At 44.6% G+C, this 21459-nt stretch overlaps 2 long non-coding RNA genes and 1 pseudogene across 4 annotated transcripts; 1 reads left to right on the plus strand and 2 right to left on the minus strand.

Annotated features, from left to right (window-relative positions):
* Nucleotides 1–3088: 3088 nt before the first annotated feature.
* Nucleotides 3089–4448, minus strand: LOC124674046. The gene is made up of 3 exons (XR_006992927.1): nucleotides 4217–4448; nucleotides 3560–3626; nucleotides 3089–3300 (listed from the first exon to the last, which is right to left on the minus strand). It is a non-coding gene; the product is annotated as an uncharacterized LOC124674046 (long non-coding RNA).
* Nucleotides 4449–4457: 9 nt separating this feature from the next.
* On the minus strand, nucleotides 4458–14457 carry LOC124674045. 3 transcript variants are annotated; one of them, XR_006992924.1, is made up of 9 exons: nucleotides 14191–14457; nucleotides 12067–12128; nucleotides 8826–9176; nucleotides 8167–8251; nucleotides 6872–7095; nucleotides 6706–6761; nucleotides 6040–6338; nucleotides 5866–5947; nucleotides 4460–4498 (listed from the first exon to the last, which is right to left on the minus strand). It is a non-coding gene; the product is annotated as an uncharacterized LOC124674045 (long non-coding RNA). The 3 variants fall into 3 exon arrangements; XR_006992923.1 differs by lacking the exon at nucleotides 6040–6338 and having other exon boundaries at nucleotides 4458–4495; XR_006992925.1 differs by lacking the exon at nucleotides 6040–6338.
* Nucleotides 14458–17538: 3081 nt separating this feature from the next.
* LOC124672121 lies at nucleotides 17539–20246 on the plus strand (annotated as a pseudogene).
* Nucleotides 20247–21459: the final 1213 nt, after the last annotated feature.

Raw genomic sequence — 21459 nt, forward strand, 5'->3', positions numbered from 1 at the left:
AGTTAGATAATCAAACCTTCAATCAAAAGAAAGAGATGGTTTAGTTTATGTCACTACTGGGGATCAAAAGAAAGAGATAAGATGTGGTCTGTGTCCGTTACCAACTTTGCCTTTAAGTAGTACTCACTCAAATCCAAATTACTTCTCACAGATTCAATAAGCATAAATAGATTTTAGGCAACATTTTGCCTAAATTTGCGTCTACGACAAGTCATTTGGATCGAATGGAGTAGTATTTTTTTAAGGCAGGACCGATAGCCAGCACTCACCCACTGTGCTGGCTGCTACTGCTGAATAAAACAAATCAGTTCAATGCCCCAAAATATGCGTGCGTGCTTCTTGCTGCCCTTCGTTGCCGTGGCCACGTCCCTGAGCTACCAGCATGGTCAGAGCGTGCTGCTTCTTGCCGCTCTGGTCTGCAAGTGCCACCCCAGTTCATGTCCCTGAGGCTACCCTATAAGACCTTCACAGCTCCAGGCAGTCAACCACCAAACCGCTAACTATACAAAACACTACTCATCCCTGCCGCTACTACTCCTTTCCTCATGGCGACGCACCAGAGCAACGGCCACAGCGCCACCGCTGAGAACGGCCACAGCAACGGCAAGACCAACGGCCACAACAAGGAGAAGAGTAACAGCCACAGCAACGGCAAGAGTAACGGCCATGTGGCGGAGCCGGAGGTGGACTGGAAGTTCGCGAGGGCCAAGGACGGCGTGCTGGCGACGACGGGTTCCAAGCTGAGCATCCGGGCGATACGGTTCAAGATCAGCGCTAATGATTTCGTTGAATGACCCTAAGAACTATCAGTAGGTAGATAAGCCTGCCGGATTCCGCTATCAAGACCCTAGTTTGCAGCTTGTAAAACGAAGAAACTAGCAGCTTGTAAAACGAAGAAAATAAGAAAAAGAGGAAAACCAAACCTCACACGAGCTGCACTCCAATTTCGGATCCGCACCTAATCCGCTCGCTCCTCGACGCAAAATCCATACACAACCTGCAAGCTGCCTGATCATTTTCTTCTCCGCTTCGTTTCAACCCATCGGCTGCCTACATGCATCAAGGCAAAACTGAAGGCATTCACGATCCCTTTAATAAACAACATGAATTGACGATCCAGCCGTAGAGTCTTCATACATGACGAACCAGAAGAAGCTTGTTACACCAAGGACGAGTCATTTACCTGGATCCCCAAGATCATCTACTAGCCGGCCATGGCACTCACTCTCCTCTCCTCTCCTCTCCTCTCCTCTCCTCGACAAAGTCTAAGTCACAAGTCACGCGCAGCCGACTGACGCGGCATTGTGACACTGGACTCGTATAAATAGATACATGAAGGTTGGAGGTAAATATGAGCTACATGTTGAGAGGGAGCCTGATGCACAGAAGGATGGATAGACGGTTGAGATGAGTGCTGCCACGGATTGATGACCTGGATTCTTGTAGTTAATTGCCTCTTTCATGATTACGAACAACCCACTATTTTCAATTCGTGCCGTATTGATTCCTAGGAGTCTGGCAAAAGCCAAAGGATCTCCCTTCCGTATTCCTAGGAGTCCCTTGGCAAACCAAGTAGTCTCATTGAGTTCCGAGTCTCATTTCCTTCTTAATTTAGTATGGCATGGTGTGCGGCTGAATATGGTCACTTGGGTACAGATGTACACCCAATATCTTGAGGGAAAGCTTTTCCAGTGTAGCAGAGTACATAGTACATGATAACGTGCCATACTAAATCCTAAAAGTTTGATTGTTATTTCAATCTTTGTGCACCCATTAGTTGAACCTGACCTGCCAAGCTGGATCGGAATCGCCATTAATTTTTTACAATCTTTCGACCATGAATTGTTTAAGTCACAAGTCACGCAGCCGATGCGCGGCATTGTGACACTGGAGTTGTATAAATAGATATGTGGAGGGGTGAGGCAAACAGTTGAGATGATTGTTTCTATGGAACGATGACGTTGTTTTGTACTTAACTACCTCCTTCTATTTAACAACTCACTCCACCGGCCTGGTAATCCGTGTCCTATTATTCCTAGGAGCCTAGCGAGCCAACCAAGTTTTCCTTCCTATTCCTAGGAGTCCCCAGCAAACCAAGTAGGCTTCCTTCACTTCTCAATTTTGGTGCTACATCCAACGGTATGGCGTGCGGCTGGAACATAGATGGAGGCCACATGGATACTTGCCTATACGGCTATATTTAGGGGAAACTTTTCCAATATGGTTGTGCTGGTATCGCCATGAATTTTGACAACTTTGATTCCTTTTGACAATTAATTTGTTTCGTACACCAGTGAAGTGCTGCTTCGAAAAAAAGTTAATCCCCTCTGTCTAAAAATAACCTGCTCAATTTTACTTAGATTCAGAAATATATAGAAACATTTTAGTTGTAAATATATTCATAGCAGAAATAGTTGAGCTAATTATTTTGGGACAGAGAGAGTAATTTTTCCATTCCCGTCAATCCATGCATTGAAAATATTGTTCAAATCAGATAAGAGAATTATGGCTTTCAGCAACATGTATACATGTTCCGTGGTTATATATTGTTTGATGCTTCCCTCAATAGTGATAGGTCGAGTGATGCTTTCCCTCAACAATGATAGGTTCTGTTTTCCTTAAATAATATTTTTTCGCACTGTTGTGGCTCAAACGTTCATGTACATGAAAACTAGCTGATGGTGATAATGAATGAATGGAAATGAATAGCTGATTATATTTAGATTAACAATGAATGTTGCATAGAGGTTAAGGAGCAAAAATTGTATTTTATCAGCTAGAACGAGGGAGATCAGCAGGATTTTCATTAGAAAATTAGGGTAGCTAATTAATCAGCTAGATTTTCATCCACTCGAAAATTCGGGTTGACCTCTGCTGTTTTTCAGACATCCAAAAGACACAGCAAGTAATATGAAGCAAAAAAAAAAGACTAAAGTGCACACAACACAACTCTTTTGACATTTAGTCATGCAGTCAACCAAACGACAAGTAAAAACATCAATGAAAGCTAGGACGGTTACATACAACACACTCATGCCAGGTTACGATGCTCTCGAATCTCAAAGCTCGGCTGCAACCATATATATCGGCTGCAACCATATATATCGTAGAGATGATTAAGGAGCTAGAAACAAAGCTGCAGCTGCTTGAGATTGTTCAACGACCAAGCCGTATATATGAAGACGTCCATTGTTCCCAGAGTCTTCGACGTCCATCCAAGTAAGATGCACCAACCTGCATCAGCTACAGACCACAGCTGCTACCCTTGTTGCCATGTGCCATCTAGTCCTCCTCGTCATCCTTGCACAAGAACAAAAGCATCATGATCTGCTCTAGATCACATCTAGCAAGAACAAAGCATCATGATCTGCTCTAGATCACATCATTGTTACTTTCACATGCAATGCCATAAGGTTATCCATACCAGCTACGTATTTTATTTGTGCGAGGAGTGGAACTGTGCATGTATGTATGTATGATGTCGAAACCATGCAATTGATTTCGGATAGTAGCTTTGGATGAAACCATGCAACTGAATTGCAGATGATGATCAACTAACCTTGCTCCGGACCGCCTGCTGCACTAATCGGATTGACATTCTCGCTACAGGTCTACCAGTGAGGAGGCTGTAGAACACAATAAGTTGTATTGGCAGTAATTAAAAGGTTAGTGTTAGGCTCAATCAGACCATAAAGTTTCAACCAAACCAAGGTTATGTAGCTTTAAAAGACTGTTCATTCAGATATGCAACCTCAGTAGAACAATAGTCAAACCATGATTCTAGTATTTTGAAAACGTGATCCCAATGATTACAAAACATGAAAAGGCAGCCTAAAATATTTCACAAACAAGCATGGGTGGTTCATTACAGTTACGACATTCCAAGCTAGATCTAGAGAACAACACCGAACCGGGCCAAAATACACAACTTTATATATGCTTGCATTAAAATTTGACAGGGTCTGTAATAGCAGCTGAAAAAAGAATTATGTTGCAACCCAAAAAAAACATATAGACCTCTGTAGATGATACTACACACTAATTCGAAATATGTAGAATAATAAACCAAAAGCGTTGCCAATGCAAAATCATTATCATACAACAACACCATTGAGTCCTAAATAAGTTTAATGACCGATGTACACAGAAGAAACAGTTTTATGACCAAGGTACACAGAGCACCTAGAGGAAAAATAGGAGGAATCTGATGACTCACCTAGAGCATGGAGGCCTAGAAGAAGGCCGCCACTGCCATGGCTGCGCCACGGTGAACTCTCCTCCATCCCATGGCATCTAGGGCTGAGGAAGTAGTGGAAACCATGGCTACCTCCTGGCAATATCTAGCTTACTACACCACTACCATGGCAATCTGCTCCTCTGGGTACTGCTCCAACAACTACTACTAGTTTAAGAAGCTAGGCTTGTCCGCTGCCGTGGCAGGGCTTGCATCCTCAATGCTCCACATTGAAAGTGCCATGGTTACGCTTGATCTGTTCTTCTTAGTTGGACAACGGGTAAATGCAGGAAAATATATTGGGATATGAGAAAAGAGAGGAAACATAGTTTTTCTTACCATAACATAAGTAAACAAATAATAACAATAAATAGTAATGGAAGGAATGCGAGAAAAATATGTTCTAATCCGTTAAAAGAGAAGTACACAAACAACTAGAACATTGCAATTCAGGCGGCAATCAAGGAGCAAATAGGCAACATATTCCTTCAAAGTTTACTAGATGCACTATGAAGAGCAAAATCAAGTATCCAGCCGATTGTACCAGTCTGTCAGGCTCACTTATGTGTGCCAGACCTATGTGTTCTCACATTCAGACACCATCTTAAGTTATTTATTTGCTGCTCACATTCAGAGACAGTCTCTTCTAGATTTGTTCTAGCATTCAGACATGAAACCAGAACATGCACCTGGTATTTTCTTCATAAAATGTAGAGATGACACACAAGAAATGCTCAAAGTCGATGTATCATTCCATACTACCTGGCATATTTTTTTAAGGGATCATAGATGTAACTATTTGCAAAATTAGTTTAACACAGAGAACTAGTTCTTGCCGTACACCATTATGTCTACAAGAAGTATAAAAAACTTCCCCAAGTTGCATAATCACATCTAACACTTGTCATCCGTAAACAAAGTAATAGTTCAAATAGGACAGTATCAAATTCAAAGCATGCACACGACATCAAGCAAGTAAGCACTGACAGAAGACACCTAAGCATGTACTTTTGCAATACTGCATACACAATTTGAAACTACTCTGGTTTCATTGTCAACTGGAAAAAAGTTTAAGGACTTCACAACTAATTTGGATAACATGACGCTCATTACTCGGATAAACTATAGGGAGCAGGAACACAAAGTAATAACACAGTGAACAAGCAATTAGAAAGAAGTACCTTTCTAACACATCCAGCCCACTAAGCCCAAGGTGTTCCACATCCAACACACAAGCAATGTGAAAGCCAGCATAAGCAAATCCTCATGACAAAGAGAGTTTCTCTACACCAATCCCCATCGACAAAAAAGACGACACTCTTCACCTGAGAGTTCATCTACTTCTCATGACGTTCACTGGGATATCATCTTCTTTATGATGGGACCCACCTTCGGGTTGGCTTAGTCCTAGGCCTAGTTGGCAGGATAGCTCAGCACGGTAGGCAATTTGAAGCGAACTAAAAATCAGCTCCCCGTAAAGAAAGTATATGTCGAGTAGAAAAATGTACACTACACCTCGCCAATTTATTCATTCTACTTCACCAATTTTACTCCATCCATCCAGGAACTCCACTCACCCACAACAACACACGTTAATCTGCATGGAAGGAAATATGTTGTTCCTTGTCTACCTGTAAGCGGGACCAAATGCTCCCAAGTCCTCAATACATGTCTAGCTGCTGCTCTGGTCGTCCAGTCGATGTGTATGTATATCTGACACATCAGAGGCATATCATAATTCTTTTCGAGTAAGAAATAAGTTGAAAAATCATTCAAAATTCTATACTGAGAACATCACATATTACATTTCATTCATATTCATGAACAGCCAACACAAAGAATGCATGCCCACTAAATAGAAACTCGCCCTACTCCAATTGGCTAATGCCCCAAGAACAAAAATATATATCAGTGAAGGTAACTTGCAACTCCACCCTTGTCCACTTGGCCAAAGTCCAGGCATGTACCTCAACAGCAGATAAGGAAACAATTTGATAAATTTCACAGCACAAATATTAAAGGTAGACACGAAATCATCCATTAAGAGACCTATACCTTTCCAAGTGGTTCACAATGTGCATCAGACTATCAGTATCCAGTGCACCTGATAGAAGCAACACAATCATTCTAGTTACAGTGTGCCCAATTTACTGAAAATAATTTCTTCTATTTGCAACACCTATAGATTATTGTGATGCACTAGTGGTTTGAAATGTATTATGCAACACAATCATTCTAGTTCATATGTTCACAACATTCAACTAAACTAATCCACACGTTCCTTGACTCGGCTCAAATTTGCACTTATATACCCCTTATGACCACTCTAATCTACATCTAGACTTTGCAAAGAGATCACACTACTCTTAAGCACTTCTTGTCCAGCACCAAGACTTAACCAAAAAGGCTAACTATAGCAAGGAAGACTAGTATAAAGTAAACAAGGGAACTTTTTCGGTGGAAAACTGTACCATCCTGAAGAGCCGCCATAACCTCTTTGTCAAAAGGGCCGCCATGAGGTAAGGTCCTGTTCAACAAAGAAAGATGTCAGTTAGTTGTATAAACTATGTTTCTCCACTATGAAGAGTGTGTTATAGGGAACACACACAACAAAGGAAGATAGGCAGTGCCAATTACATTGAGGATGTCATCCATACCGGCCCTCTTTCCTCAAGGGAAGCCTTTGAAAGATATACCTCCAGATGAGAGACTTGATTGCTCCTTCTTCTTGGACTTCTCATAAGCGCCGCCGAGGACAGCACTTGTGCTACTGGACAACACAACTGCGAGACAGCACTTGATCATGGGAAGCTTCTCATCCAGCTCATGTCCAAACGTTTTGGCACCCTCGTCACCATCATCTGCACCAGAAAATCTTTCAACTCAATCAGATGGTTATTTAAGAAGAGATGCAAGTTAAAAATAAAATCACAAATGTGCAAAGGAAACCAGTTCACTATTGCCCAACGCATACACAGGAGCATGATTCCTATGCAGGGACATACCACATAAATCTATACTTAAACAGAGAATGATACTGCCATAAGGAATATCTAAATTTCACCGGCTCGATATTAATATATACACACAACGGTGTTAGCAACACTCAGATCATGCCAAGAGCTAGCAATAGAAGCAATCAGTCCATAATCCTAAACATCCACCAAAGAATGACCAAATCCATATTCGGTGTCGTCTCACAAGGAAATAAGTAGCTAAAAAACCAGACATGGCAAGCAGTGTTACGAATGCAATTTCCATGATAAAGGCTGACTTCTCAAATGTTGGTATTGTACACACCATGCATTAGTAGAGCATGCAGACTTCTTCAATACCTCCCCTGAGACTTTCGAGATGAACAGGTCGTATGGTGAATACCACTTGAGATTCCAGCCACTATTACAGTTCGTACTTAGTTGGAAAGATAAAACATATGCCGAACAATACAAATACGAATTAATGAAAATTATTCATGTCAGAATAATCTTCATAGGTATTTGAGTTTCATCTATTATGGTAGTAAACAAATCTGAGAGCATTTTTTATGCATCTCGGTCTGAGTCCATCTCTACTCAATTTGTGTAGTCAACTACAATACATGAAAAGGCGCCACTAAGAAAAAAAAGAACATGTGAGAGGGAGATGGCCCATATAATTCTGGGCATCGCAAGAGAGTGGCCAATAATAACAGAGCTCAAACTTCTAACCTCAACTATCCAAAAGTAATAATTCTAGGAGTTGATGCTTTTACATGCAATGGCAGAAGTTTATCCATACCAGCTACTTATTTTATTTGTCCGACGAGAGGAAGCGCACATGTATATGAAACCATGCATGTATGTATGATGCCAAAACCATGCAAATGATTTTGGACAAGAAGCTTTGGATGAAACCATGTTATGATGCTAAATTGCAGATGATGATCAACTGACCTCGCTCCGGACCGCCTGCTGCACTGCCCGGATTGACCTTCTCGCATACAAGTCTACTAGTGAGGAGGCCGTGGAACACAATAAGCTGCATTGGTGGTAATTAAAAGGTTTGTGTTAGGCTCAATCAGACCAGAATTTCAACAAAACCTAGGTTATTTACCATTAAAAGGATGTTCATACTGATATGCAACCTCAACAGAACTGTAGTCAAAACAAGATTCCAATATTTCCAAAACGTGGTCTCAATGATTCCAAGACATGAAAAGGTAGCCTCCAATATTTCACAAACAAACATTGCTAGCTCATTGTATTACAACATTGCAAGATAGATCTAGAGAACAACACCAAATCAGGACAAAATACACAACTTTATATGCTTAAATTAAAATTCGACAGGGGCCTGTAATATCAACTGAAAAAAAATCATGTTGGAACCCAAAAATCATATAGATCTATGCAGATGATACTACACAGTAATTCAAAATATGTACAATAATATACCAAATCATTGCCAATACAAAGTCTTAATCAAACAACGTCACCACTGAGTCCTAAATAAGTACATAATCGACTCTTCGGCCGGATCACAGAAGCAACCATTGTATGATCGAGGTACACATAGCATGTAGAGGAGAAATAAGAGGAACATGATGACTCACCTAGAGCATGGAGTCCTAGAAGAGAGCGGACGCTGCCATGGCTGCGACACAGTGAACTCGCCTCCATCACATGGCAGCAAGGGAAGTTGAAGTAGTCGAAACCATGGCTACCTCCTGGCCCTCTCCATCTTTAATACTCCACTACCGCTACTGCATCAGGGCCGCATCCATTTCTCCCCTTCATGAATGCCATGTCAATCCTCTCCTCCTTGTACTGCTCTAGCGACTACCACTGGTTGAAGAAGCTCGGCTCGTACGGTGCCACGGCAGGGCTTGCGTACTCAACGCTCCACAATGACAGCACCATGGTGGAGCTTGATCTGTTCTTCTTACTTGGACAGAGGATAAATGCTGAAAAAATATAAAGGTTATAAGAAAAAATAGAATACATAGTTTTGCGTACCAGAACAGGATAAGTAAATGAACAATAATAACGATAAACAGTAATGGAACGAATGCGAGAAGAATATGTTCTAATCAGCTAACAGAGAAGTGCACAAACAACTACAACATTTCATGACAAAAGTACACATGAGCCATTCTCATCCAACTTGTAGTTTGCCTTGGCAAAACACAACATTTGCCAACCTCAGTAGGTACTTAACAGACCCAAATACTTCATTTCTGGCCCAAATTAACAAGCTAGGTCTATTTCTTTATAATATCAGTCCAACAGCAAGTAAAACAGTTGAATTGTGTGTTAGAAGGATGATTTAATGTTGATTTCATCAATCTATTGGTAGTTATTTCTGTGAATCATGTTTAACAACATAGATAGTAATCAATTTCCTCATGTTTTTTCACTTACATTTATCACATCAAGAACAACAGCCAGAATAAAAATCACCATTACCCTACATAATGCAGCATCGGCTGATATAAAGTGGATAGAGAGCCTGATAGCATGATCAAAACTTTAACATATAGTAATGTTCTATGAAGCAGCCTGGCACTCTGAATGAAGCTGATAAACTAAAGACAGATTCATATTTGAACTAAAAGGATGTATATCACCAGACCATCTCAAAGTTTGGAATTTCATTTAGCATAATAGTAGTATATAATGCAAAAGCTTCTTCTGTTCTGTTCCTCTTCGGAGGCATGTGACAACAAACCTTCTACATATTCAAATAAATAAATGAGACGCAAAAGCTCTATGCGTTTTCTTGGAAAAAAACTATAAACTTGCCAAGACAAGTTCTATTTATCTAGAATTCAGGGGTGAGAATCTCGAAGGGCCTTAGGCCGAACTTCATTAAGATAGAAGAGAAAGCTTTTTACAAGAGAGCCACAGCGTGGCAAATGACGGCCGAGATGGCCGAGCAAAAGAAGACCTATCCTGGTCCCAACAGAACTCTAGATGAAGAGACAGAGGCAACAAACTACATCAACAGCAAAAAACCTCAGGAGCCTAAAACTCAGAAATACAGCCGGCAGCCTTCCAGGAATGAATATCCTCAATGATTAGCTCAACCACACGGTCAGCCGTGCTACACTCCTGCTGGAAGATGCGTGAATTCCGGTCCTTCCAGATCCTCCAATGCACCAGAATTGCCACAGTGTCGAAGTCGCGACGTATGTTCTTCGGCGCCCTCTTTCTTGCCATAAGCCACCATTCCTTGGTGCTGCCAAAAGTATCGTCAGGAATTGGGAAGTTGGCCCTGGACCAGGTCCGAACACGCTCCCAGACTTGTTTGGAGAAACGGCAGTGCAAAAAGAGATGGGTGCAGTTTTCATTAGCAATAGTGCACAGCGGGCAGAAGGTATTATGTGGCCACCCTCTGCGAGCAAGGTTGTCTGCTGTGACGCAGCGCTAGTGCACCACTAACCACATGAAGAACCTGCATCTCATGGGGGCCTTGGACTTCCAAATAGGTTTTGCACAAGCGAATTGCATGTTCGCGATGAAGAAGAGCTTGTAGGCCGAGTTGACGGAGAAAGCACCATCGTGCGAGGGCCGCCAAACCACCTCATCTTGTTGGCCGACAGTTAAGGTGGTGCCCTCTAGTAAATCCCAGACAAATACTGAGCAAGCGCCGGCGAAGAGAGGCCCCCTGTTATGTCTCTAACCCAATGATTGTTTTGCAGTGCTGCTGCCACAGTGATGTTTGATTTCTTGACGAAGGAGTGCAGAATAGGGACCACATCCTGCACTGATTTTCCTCCAGGGAGCCATGCGTCAGTCCAGAACAACGCCCTAGTCCCATCGCCAATGCGAATGAAAGTTGCAGCTCTGAAGATGGCCAACGCTTCCAGGTCGTCCTCAGCCGGAATCAGCGCCCATGGACGCGGTTCCGAGGCCTCAGGGGTGAGAATCGAAACTAGTATCTATGAGTATTCTAAAAGCTAAACTTGTATTCAGAACTGACCCTATTCTAGTAAGACTAAAATCTAGATCACCACATACGATGAACTTAACTGAAAATGTGCTGATTGTTCATTATGTAACTCACCAGAACTGCTAGTGCAAAGCAGCACTTGTTTCACAGAAAGGACCACCTAAAATGGCACTGGAAACAAGCTGAATCACACAGCAATCAAAGTTTCTATTCTTGGCTTTTAAAGGGTGGAAGACAGACTAACAAATGGCCTTGTAAACTGTCAAGTGTTTGATATTTGCACTCTGCAGCTTCACACGGATGATTTCCCAGTGGAAAAAAATGATAAGGAATAGATAACTGAAAGTCAATGCACGATACTTATATAAACTGAAAGAAGATAAATAATAATTCTACCGAGGCATTTCCACTTTCAGCTACTACGTACTAGCACTGATACAACAGTTACATGATAGTGACAATTATTATTAAACTACCACTAATTTGTTTACTTTGTAGCAGTACTAATGATTTCGTTGAATGACCCTAAGAACTATCAGTAGGTAGATAAGACTGCCGGATTCCGCTATCAAGACCCTAGTTTGCATAAATTTTTTTCGAACCTGTGCTCAAAACATGTGTTGTAGTAAAATAAGCACTATGGAATCCTGAAAATTAACCAAGAATAATTACAAAATAAAATGTGGTAAATCACATATAAAAGCTCCTGTTGAGACTTGAGACCGGGAAGTCTAGAAAACTTTTGCTCCCAGCTAGGGCACACAAATTATTAACCAAGTAGTTCAGAAAACCTCCACTTCCTAAATGAGGATGAATTCTCTACTAGCATAGACCATAGAAAAACATGCGGTTACTAGAAATAAGCCCAATACTAGGAGAGAAGGGAACAATCAGAAGCTCACCTACAACATTAAGACCAAGAAGAGGCCACCGCTGCCACTGGCAAAGATGTATCCCCGTATATCTGCAGACCCAACAAACAGTAAAGTCAGATAAAAAAAGACAATGAAATGGTTAACCAGACATAGCAATACCAATGGCACACAGAGAATCTTGGGTGTAGTGATAATACAAAGAACAATATCAGATCTATCGAATTGTTTAGTTACTGTCTGAGAATTAAGAAACTGATGAAACAGAGAACAAACAAATAAACTTAATGAATGACCGAATACATATTCCATTTCATGGCATGATTGTTGTGTTAATAACAGTAAAGGTAAATAATTACAAAAAAATAGCAAAAAGTGCATTGCTAATTCCCAAATTAAAATTGCCAGACATGAGGTGAGTGAGGTGAATAACAGCATGCATTTGGACACTGATACTAGCAAAAACAGAGCAAGTACTATTGGATGTAGACAAGTGATCGAAGCAATCCGACAGAGCAACCACCACCAATTTAACTCGTATTAAAAAAAGTTGTACTATCAAACAATGATAACCATTCAACAAACTTAAGCCTGAGAGGACTAAGTCGCTAAACACAATTATTAATTATTTCCAAGACAAGATTGCTTGCCAGTGTAGATTCATTCATAACCCAGCAAAACAGTAGAAACAACCATGCATGGAATATGCAGTAGCATTAGAATTCACATTGATGCAATTTGCAGAAGCATTTTTCGAATTACATAAGATCAGCTATTCAATACTGATAGACACGAAAATAATTATAGTAGTACCAATGCACATTTCTGAACAAGAAATAAGCCTACAATATTCATTTCGAAGCCTACCAGATACGATACATAATAGAAGCATCTTTTCAGTAAATACGACATAAAGGAATTGGATAGAAGCATGGCAGCAATCGATATGAGGGTAACCAAAGAAAAAGAAAATTGGGGTCGAGCTCCTGAATGGCGGTGCCCAGTTGCAAAGGAATATCATCCAAATGGATAGAAATATAGTTGTAATTTAGCACACATCAGAGGTGAAAAAAGGAAATCTTCTGAAGCGCTAAGAAAAAATAAACAAGTAGTACATAACCATTCTTCTTGCCGGTCACAGCATTGACCAAGAAGAATTGCCGGTCACAGTATTCAACAACAACGTATGAACAAGAAAAAATAAACATGTCATAACCATGAGTGCTAGTGCCCTTGTGATAAAATTGCTAACAATGTTTACAAGCTTGAGCTTGTTGTCATGCAGCAGCTCCCGGGAGACCTTCTCCAACAAATAACAAGTAGTACATAAGAGAAAATTTCTATCTTGCAGATATAAAATGGAGACTCGCTTCCGATAGACAACTGCTAGCTAGGTTGAACCATACTGGTCCTTGAATCAACAACAGGATTACAATTGATAAATGCTTGAGAGTAGTCTCTATACTTAGGTACAAGGAATTCGTTGCACCTGACTGGATGCTCTCGTAACACAGCTTCAACAAAAGCAGTTAAATGCAATTAGTACCTGAAAACTAATCAACTTGAGGTTATGCTGTAGAGGACCAAATTAGAAGAATATTAGGGCCTCAACCAGTTCCATGTTTAATAAATATATTCAGGTTTTAATCTGATCGTTCATAAAAGGTCATTTTGATTTGTGTGCTTATATGAACATTGGGTGGATGTACAAGTAGAACGAGCTAATTAAATCAGACCATACCGTACGTAGTCTGAAATGTAGCATATGTTATACACATGCATGGTCATTTACCAAACATATGTAGTTGTACTTAAGCACCACAAACTCAGGTTACAGCTAGGTCTCGACACCCTTGAATGCTGCTATGTTAAACACAGCACGGACAACGGCGGATATGATACATACATGGAGTCAGTCAGGTTTCAGCTCTCCTCATCGATGACATGATAGATGCATGCAAAGATGAGAAGCAAAGTCACCAAATCAATTTCATCGTCTCATGATATATTCTTATTAGGTGGTACAACCGTACAACTAAAGACCAAATTAATCTGACCCAAATTTAGCACAACACAAAGCTCACATACAACAACAGCATCCTAGCATCAACGACCCAACAAAAGTAGCCAACAAGAAAAATGGGTGGTGGCTACCTTCTTGTACTGTGGTGGTCTTGCTCTCGGTGGACCATAACCAGAATTGACGGGGTTGCTGCGACGTGCTGGTGGAGGGCCTGGACAACGACTCTTGGTCCGCGTCAGTGAACCATCGTCGGCAGCAAGTCCTTGCAGGCCTCGAGCTTTGCTGCAACCGGATGGCGGCACGGTTGAGCGAGAGCGAGGTCGACGCCTACTCCTTTCCATTTCCGTGTCAGCGTAGGTCAGGGATGACCGTAGGCTGAAGATCAAGTGTACCACATCAATCCCATTCTAAAGAAACAAAGAAACAGAGAATCTTGAATCAGCGAAGACAGAGGTAGGCGGCGGCAGAGCATGGGCAGAGAAGGAAACCAGTCTGAGAGTTTATTTTGATGCCAACCTGAGTGGGAAGAAGGGCTCATGCTCTGCCGGCTGGCTGCTGCTTGGTCCTTCATCAAGCCTCGCCCTTGCCCATGACAGAGCTCTACAAAAATCACAAATATTTCACGTGACTAAACAAAGAACTCCCCTGCAGATTATACTAAAGAGCACATAAAGAGTTTTCTGTTTGTATGTGCAAGCTTAACCTAAAATTATACTTCTAACTCACTTACTTGTCAGCTAAATTTTTCTGCGAATCTGAACAAGCTGACAGGGACGGGCAAATCCTAATTTGTCTGAAGCTAATCCTAAAAAACTCCATAATTTGGGTGGCTCACAAGATTGCTTCAAGTGGGGAAATACATATATTCTGGGAAGAAATTACCTTGTGCGGGGCTGGACGGCGAGCTCGAGGTTGGACTAGATGGCCTGCTCGTCGGGGCTGCATCGCCCAATCCGGACGGCGACGTCAGCAACTCCTCATGACCAACCTGTTTTCCACCATCCTCCCTGTGGCCGTCCTCCTCTACCTTGTCTGAATCACAGCGCATGCAAGGGGGTGTCCCGGGCGTGAGCAGAGAGGCAATTGAAGACGAAGACGCACAGGATTAAGGAGGAGGAAAACAGACTGACCGATGAGAAGTCGAGGTGGCTGGAGACGGCTAGGAGGGGCGGCGCTTGATTCCGCGGACGAGAAGAAGACGGCCGCAGACGGTTAATTAATCGTCCGGCGAGGCCCAGCCTGAAGAGGAGCAGATGGCGGCGCGGGGAAGCGGCGTCGGAGAGGGCATCGGGGGATGGGGCGGCGAGGCTGCGGCGGCCGGGCGAGCGAGCTAGGAGGCGGTCGATTGGGGGCCGTGTGTTCTACTTCTGCTGATGCATTGACTTCCTCGCCTTAATTAATGGTGATGATGATGGAATCCAAGCGTTGGTTGTGTTGCAGCCAAGTGAATGGTTCAGTACTCAGTACTACTCCAGTACGTACTTGTTCATGTATACTCACACCTAACGCATTGCCGAGTAATACATGCAATGTCCATTGGTCACGATGGCACTCCCTTCCTTCTAGTATCGCAAATTTATTTAGGTTTAGATGTATCTACATATATTTTAGTGGGGATGCGCTATTTGACCCCAAGGAGCAGAATAGTTATTCTACACCCACTGTTTATCTTTGCAATCGTAAATGATTTTTACGTCACGAAAAAATAGACCTTGCAAAAAAAATGTTTATGTGACGTAAAAAAATAGGACATAAAATAAGTATTTTCGTCGATTTTTTACACTACAATTATTCACACAATGCGTTTTTATGTCAATTTTTTTTTGTGTTGGGCTCCCTAGCCCGAGGACCATTTTCCCAGCAGCGAGCCCAGAAGAATGAGCAAATATAGGCGAATTTAAACATAACCAGATAAAATACGTTCAAACATAGGTGAAATTTACAGGTATTTAATATATATAGGCGAGTTCGTACATATATAGGCTGAATTCGTAATACATTTGAATTCGGCGAGAGGGAATATAAACTAATTAAAAGGGCGGCGTTCTACGTGTCGAAATGGTGGTAGAACGTCGTGTAGTCGCCGTCGTCGTCGTCGCTGGACTGCCCGGCGTCCTCGGGCGGCGGCGCCTGCTGGCTGCTCTGGCTGGCATCTTCGTACCAACGGCTGGAACCCTACCCAGGGTCGCCGTGTGGCAGCGTCGGCCGATACCACTCATCCTCGCTGCTTTCCTCCAGCTTAATTAGCGGCACGGGTGCGGTGGGTGTGGCGCGGGCGGCGCGGCGCCACGTGGCCGCTAGGTCTAGCAAACGCCTCTACTGCTCCGCTCCTCCCTCTCCCAGTACTGCCTGGACCAGGCGAGCGCCTCGTCCACCGGGAGGGCGTTGTCGGCGGGGACGAGGTCGGTCAACGACCTCGCGATGGCATCGCGGATCGCGCGGCCTCCTCTTCGGTGAGCTGGGACGCAGCTGTGGCCGTTGCGGCCTCCTTCTTGGCCGTCTTCCTCTTGCGGCCGTGCGATGGAGACGACGACGGGAGCCCCTCGCGGATGACGAGGGTGCCGGCCGCTGCGCCTTCGGTCGGCGGTGGCGACGTCGGCTCCTTCTTGACGGCCCTCGGCGTCGCCGGTGGAGGAGCCGACCGCGAGGAGCTCGATGCCGACCCGGACGACGACGGCGGCGTCATCCGTCGTGGCATCCACGAGCTTTCGTGTCGGCGTGACACGGAAGGCGCGCGCCGGCGGCGGCATCCCAGTACGGGGTAGTTACCGCCCTCGATGTGCGCGAGCACGTTCACGAGGGTGTGGCTCGGCGCACTCCACCAGCGGCGGCGGCCGGCGGCGTTGTTGCGCGCGGGTGGAGTGGGAGGGCCATCGTAGGCGGCGAGTTCTCGCTCGTATCTTCGTCGGAAGAAGTTGGTCCGCATTTTTGTATCAAAGGTAGGTTGGCATTTTTTTTGTCCGATAAATATTTTGTGTGGATGACTGTGAAATAGGAGCCGATCGGCAGAAATATTGAATTCTCGAAAAATTATTTTCCGCTCACGTCGCTTGATGCACGCAGCAGATGGCTTGAGAATTTGGTTTGGTTGACTGAGGAAAGAGAAGAAATATGTGTTACGCGGGCTGATGACAAACTAAGAGAGGGTTTGGGTCAGGCGTGACGAAAACCAACAATGTTTGGATTAATTCTTGATTCGTTCGGGTATCGCTCCCTGGAGACCGACCTTCCCAAAGGTCCGGTTAGCTCACGTACGTACGACGCGTGGCATCGTACGAAACGTCTCCCGCGCGTGCCGACTTGTACTTGCCCGCGCGAGTCCGTCCCGTCCCGTCCCCGCGTATGGCGCCACCTCCTATACGCGCACGGCCGCGCGCTAGTACGCGCGCTCTCCGCCTAGCTCCGCTCGAGCCAGTACGTGCACGCCCGCGATAGCAAAGCTAGCCAGCTAACTTTCACATGATCAAGTACAAAAAGCGATGCAGCTAGCTCACTACATACAAGTGTATGTCTTCGTTTTTTTTCTTATCAAAACATAGGTACAAGTCAAGCACTACGCAGCAGAGTGCAATCGCGCGACACGGCAGGTACGATACGCACGCACAACACACGAAGATGATTGAACACACAAGCGAAGTACAAGTACAGATCACGCACACGAGCGAGTACAATCGTGCACACGAGCGAGTACAACCACGCACAACACACGAGTACAGATTGAACACACGAGCGAGTACAAGTACGATCCACGCAGACGAGCGAGTACAAACGCGCATACTGAGCGAGTACAGTACGTGAACACGAGCAAGTACATGTACGGACGTACAGATGCACACACGAGCAGGTGCGATCAGCAGCGTAAGTACGAGTACTGATCCCGCACACGCGAAGTACGATTAGCGAGTAAAGGAAAAACTGCACCAAACACACTAAAAACAGAAGTACTTTCAGTTGAAACACAGGTACAGTCAGATACACACCACAGGTACAATCATACTACTATTGGAAGTACAAAAAAAAGTATCTCCAAACCTATCAACATGGGATCTAGTTTCGAAGATCTCGACGCGAGGATCTCAAAAGTGAAAACGGTTCGCAATTTGGACTTACGGTTATCAAGATATTTCATTTTGAAAAAACGAATCTAGAAGAAAAAGGGAAAAACTGACACAACTCAGCCTTCTCTCTCCTCCATCCATCCACCCAATAATGCTGAGACTTACGGATAGATTGAGTTACGGAATAGTTACTGGACGGACGTGGACTGCAATGGTTGGTTGCTGTGTGATCCCTTCCTGAAAAACCGGACCGAATCCAGATTTCTAGAGTTGCTACGTGAGTCCGTAAGATATTTCCGTAAAACAATTCCGTAGGTGTAGCATTACTCATCCCCACCTTGCCTCCCCTTGCGACACGTGGCGAGCGTGAGACCACTTCCCGGAATTTTTCGCACTGCAGCTGCGCCACTTGTCGCGTGCGGAGTGAGTTGCCTTCCCTTCGCGAAGGTCGGCCTTTTTCTAGAGTTTTCCGATTCGTTCGCGTCGGAATGAAACTCCCAGATCCAGTATTAAATATTATTTATTTCGACGCGCCCGTTTGAGTTGAATGGATGGAGCAATGCAAAAAATAAAAAATAAAACATGTGGAAGTTGAAGGAGATGAAAAATGAAGAAAAAGAAAATGAATTGCAACCATTTGATTGGGCGTGGCATCGGTGTACGTGTACTCCAATCCCGCGCGCGGGGGAGTCCGATCCAAGTTGGGAATCGAATCGATGGACCTGATTAATAATTACCTAGTACTAGTAGTACTCCACTAATCGCATGTCCCACCAAAAAGAAAAAAGAAGGGATCGATTAATTGGAGTACAGTGCAGCAGAGTGGATCGTGTATACAAAGAAACGACCGAACGACTGCCTCTCCGCCTTCAATTAATTAAGAGCTAGCGCGGCCGGCTTATATGGAGAGAGAAAAAAAGAAAAGAAGGGATTTTGGTTTGCTGTTCGATCGGCCGGAGCAACGTGACGTGACACGGTGACATGACAATACTTGTGCAGTCGTCCCGAGATTAAGGAATGAGCGCGCGCGGAGAAAAGAGGGAAATAGAAAACGTGATCATGACGCGACCATCGGGCCTTGGTTGACCGCGCCGTGTGCTAGTCACGCGCGCATGCATGAAGCGCCTCAGACAGAGTGGATGACGGCGTGGCCCACGTGAGCAAGACGAGACGGACCACGTACGACGCCTACGCCGACACGCAGCAGCCGCTGTGGGACACGTTCGGGCGGCCGTGGATGGTCACCGAGGGGAACCACGAGGTAGAGGCCGGCATTCATCGCCCAGTCCATTCATCGCCTACGCCGCGCGCTGGCGCATGCCGCACGAGGAGAGCGGCTCGCCGTCCGCGCTCTACTACTCCTTCGACGCGGCCGGCGGCGCCGTCCACGTCGTCATGCTCGGCTCCTACTCCGGCTTCAACTCCACCTCGGAGCAGTACGGGTGGCTGGCGCGCGACCTCGCCCGGGTGGACCGCCGCGCCACCCCCTGGCTCGTCGTGCTGCTGCACGCCCCCTGGTACAACACCAACGCGGCGCACGCGGGCGAGGGCGAGGCAATGAGGAAGGCCATGGAGAAACGCCTCTACGAGGCCCGCGTCGACGTCGTCTTCTCCGGCCACGTACACGCCTACGAGCGCTTCGTGAGTTGCCTGATTTTCTTTTCTTTTCTTTTCGACCACGTGATACTGATTTTCGATGCGCGTCTTGATGTGTTGCCATGTTTCATTGTTGCAGACCAGGGTCTACAACAACGAGGCGAACCCATGTGGGCCGGTGTACATCACAATCGGCGACGGCGGGAACAGAGAAGGGCTTGCCTTCGAGTAAGCAAATTTACATATGAGCGAGAACCATTCCGAGATCATGTCCTGATTTTCTTGTGGTGGCCGCACGCAGCTTTCAGAAGAACCACAAGCTGGCGCGGCTCTCGCTCATGAGGGAAGCGAGCTTCGGGCATGGCCGTCTGAGCGTCGTGAACGCCACCACCGCGCGCTGGGCGTGGCACCGCAACGACGACGTCGACTCCACCATCCGCGACGACCTCTGGCTCGAGAGCCTTGCCGCCAACGCCGCGTGCCGGCCGCAGGCCATCAACCTCGCCCATGACTCCTGGAGCGATGAGTTGTAGGCTTGTGACTTGTGTCTTGTCGCGTTACGGATCCTGAACTTTTTGCGACAAACCATTCTGAATCCATGGTGCGTAGGAGCACTACTGACGCGCGTTGCCGATTAAGTTTGGCGTGGACCTGCGCTTAATTTGGCGGTGAAAATATATCTCACAAGAATGCAGAGATGCGCGTACGTTTTGCTTCTTAAGGCTAAAGACGAAGATTATTGGTTTGGTTATGGCCGAGCGTGCGAGAAAGAGACAAGCTTCAAGTATAATCCAAAGGAGACAGATGCCAACACTAAATTTTTCCACATTCGTGTCAACTCGTCGAAGAAAAAAATTCACACATAGACTAAAACACAATAACGGATGGGTCACAAATTATGTGGATAAGAAGACAATCATACAAAGCCATTTTACATAGGTTATGAAAAAACGACTCCAAGAACCACCGATTTAATTTGGACCAACGTACATTCTGGTTTCGGAGCGCGATCTTTCCGAGCTTGACGGTGACTTCATGGAGGAGGAGGTCAAGTGCGTCGTCTTTGGGTCTGCACGTGACAAAGTCCTGGGCCCCAATGGATTTATCGGGCCCTTCTACAAGGCATGTTGGAGCATAGCAGTGAAGCTACAGATCATGCATGTTTTTCAAAATTTTCACCATGTCTCAAACCTTTATTGGATAGCCTCGGTGAATATTGCTCTTATTCCAAAACAAAATATGGGGGTCGAAGACATCTTGGATTTTAGGGCTATAGGCCATGCCATCGCCAAATATATTGCCAAGATGATGGCCTCTCGTCTGTCACCTCATATGGACTCCCTTGTGTCTAATTGTGGTGACCCGGCATACCACCGCATGGTGTAGTATGCAAGTCTGATATAACACCAATGAAACACCGTTCCACTAGTATTATATCGCTCGAGTGGTACAACGAAACATATGCGGGTCCAAGGCATGTCTATAGAATTACATACGGACTCGTTACACAAGATCAGCACAGACCTCCTACTTTACAATGAGGTAAACTGCAAATAAACTCCAGGAGAACGACTCGTAGTCTAATCCTAACACGAACTCTATTTGTAGAGTATTTGACTAGCTACAGAGGCTATGAATAGATTCTAGCTAAATAGGAGCTAAGTTTAGGAAGCTAGTTCCTTTCTATTGCTAATCTAGGTTTCTCCTTGTTGGATGTGGTATCTGACTCCTCTGATAGGTCCTGTT

This window comes from Lolium rigidum, chromosome 7 (genome assembly GCF_022539505.1).
Source record: "Lolium rigidum isolate FL_2022 chromosome 7, APGP_CSIRO_Lrig_0.1, whole genome shotgun sequence".
Classification (NCBI taxonomy): Eukaryota; Viridiplantae; Streptophyta; class Magnoliopsida; order Poales; family Poaceae; genus Lolium; species Lolium rigidum.